The sequence below is a fragment of the Triticum urartu genome, chromosome 2, assembly GCF_003073215.2.
Source record: "Triticum urartu cultivar G1812 chromosome 2, Tu2.1, whole genome shotgun sequence".
Classification (NCBI taxonomy): domain Eukaryota; kingdom Viridiplantae; phylum Streptophyta; class Magnoliopsida; order Poales; family Poaceae; genus Triticum; species Triticum urartu.
In genome coordinates this window covers 115,779,014-115,780,948 of record NC_053023.1, presented here as the reverse complement: position 1 = coordinate 115,780,948, position 1,935 = coordinate 115,779,014, and the positions used below count along the sequence as shown (strand labels likewise).

Sequence of the window (1,935 nt, the reverse complement as noted above, 5' to 3'; positions counted from 1 at the left end):
CCCATTCGACCAGTCGCGTGCACCAGAGTAGGTCTGATTCTGAGTTTTTGCTTGTAATCCGAATTCACTCGCGCAGCTGTCTGTATTGCGTCGACTGACTTTGTTCTCCCTGCTTTCTTTCCGGCCATTACTGAAATGTATTCGATGCCCAACGGGGAGCAAGAGCAAGCTCTGGAAGGCGAGGCGAGTGGTGGCGAAAGTGCGAGTGGACTTCTGATGGTGAAGGGGATGGTGGAAGTGACGCCTCAAGTGATGGGGAAGAAGTCGAGTCGCCTCCTCTCATAGAGAGACGATCCAAGCTTGACCAAGAACGGCCGAGTGCCCGCGACAAGGCAACTACTCAGGCTGGCCAGTCTTTGAAGCGTCCTCGGGTCTCTTCACCAACCCCAACTGAGAAGGCGCCAAAGCACCCCAAAGTTGCAGAGCCGAAGACTCGGAAGGCGCTGCCAAAGATCAAGATCGATATCCCTATCGCCTCCGCGTGAGTGTCTCTCCTTGTATTCACTTGACGCTCCGCGCTGTTTGTTTTTCTTTTTTTAACTGTACGAACTTTGGAATTGTTAGCGCTGCCACTTCCGGGACCTCAGCTTACAGGGATGATGATGAGGTGATGGAGGATGCGGTCACTTCTAATCCAGGTATGATTTCTGCCATACTATCTTTCTTTGGTCGATTCAAATACATCGTGCATCATTGGGTGACGTGATTTTGGCAATTTGAACTTTGCACAACTCCCAACATTATTGACCTCCCTGATGATGATGAAGAGCCCGAGAGATCTTTGACGAGGAAGAGTAGGCGAGCTCCTGCAAGTGAGGCGCTACAGTCGACGCCGAGGGTGGAACCAGTCGTTCAGGACACTAGTGACGTCAATCGGGGTTCTGTTACCTTCGCGGAGCCACTGTCGAGTGCCTTGCCTTCTTCTTCGACTGCTCAGGCCCCTGTCGACCCGCCTTCAGTTTTTGCGACCCATCATGTCCTAGAGGAGGAGGTGAATGCTGCTAGGGAAGCCATACGCCAGGCGGGCATTATGATGGAGAAGACGAAGATGGTGCTGGATGCCAGCCAAGCCACCTATGATGCCAGCTCGGCTCTCCAGAGCAACATTCAGCTTAGTCGGCTATCCGAAGATTCTTTCCAAAAATCTTTGTGTCTGTACACCCACTGGGTGCGTCGATTGAAGTTTTGGACTAGTGGAGACTACGGTGGACTGCTGGCAGTCAACTGTAGTCTTTGTATTTTGCCGAATGTATAAACCAAACTGGTAGTTTGTCTCTTCCACTCGACTTCGGCGGGCCGGTCGAGTGGGATCAGAACCGGTGGGGGCACGCTAAGTGCACCCACTGGGTGTAGTCCCCGAGACTATGGTGGACTGCTGGCAGTCGACTGTAGTCTGGGTTCTACTTTCTTTCTCTCTTTTTTTTGAACTCGACTTCGGCGGGCCGGTCGAGTGGGATCAGAACTGGTGGGGGCACGCTAAGTGCACCCACTGGGTGTAGTCCCCGAGACTATGGTGGACTGCTGGCAGTCGACCGTAGTCTTAGTATTTATTGCCTTTGTTGTTTTTTTGCTGTAACGATAACTTCTCCCCTTTGATTTCAAAAATCTTGCGATCTTGGAGCTCGCTTTGCTGACTTGGAGAAGCAGCAGATTCAACTGAACCTTGATCTGGAGCTGGCCAGGACAGAGCTGCAAAAGGTCAGAGACGACGCCGCAGGTAAGACGATTTTGTCGACTGGTTAGTTTTTAGGCTTGAGTACCCTTCTGCTTTTTCCGAATCAATCATCATTTCTTTGCAGAAAAACTGAGAGAAGCTCTGGCGAAGAAGGATCAGGACTTGGCTGCTGCCCGTAAGGAGGCTGACGACAAGACTGCTCTGGCCGAACAGAAGCTGGCTTCGGTCGGCCAGTTAGAAGAAGAGAATACCAGGCTGAA

At 51.7% G+C, this 1,935-nt stretch overlaps 1 long non-coding RNA gene across 1 annotated transcript; it reads left to right on the top strand.

The window, feature by feature from the left end:
• LOC125541242 lies at window positions 1-1,276 on the top strand. The gene is made up of 2 exons (XR_007297470.1): window positions 1-481; window positions 565-1,276. It is a non-coding gene; the product is annotated as an uncharacterized LOC125541242 (long non-coding RNA).
• The last annotated feature ends 659 nt before the right edge of the window (window positions 1,277-1,935 follow it).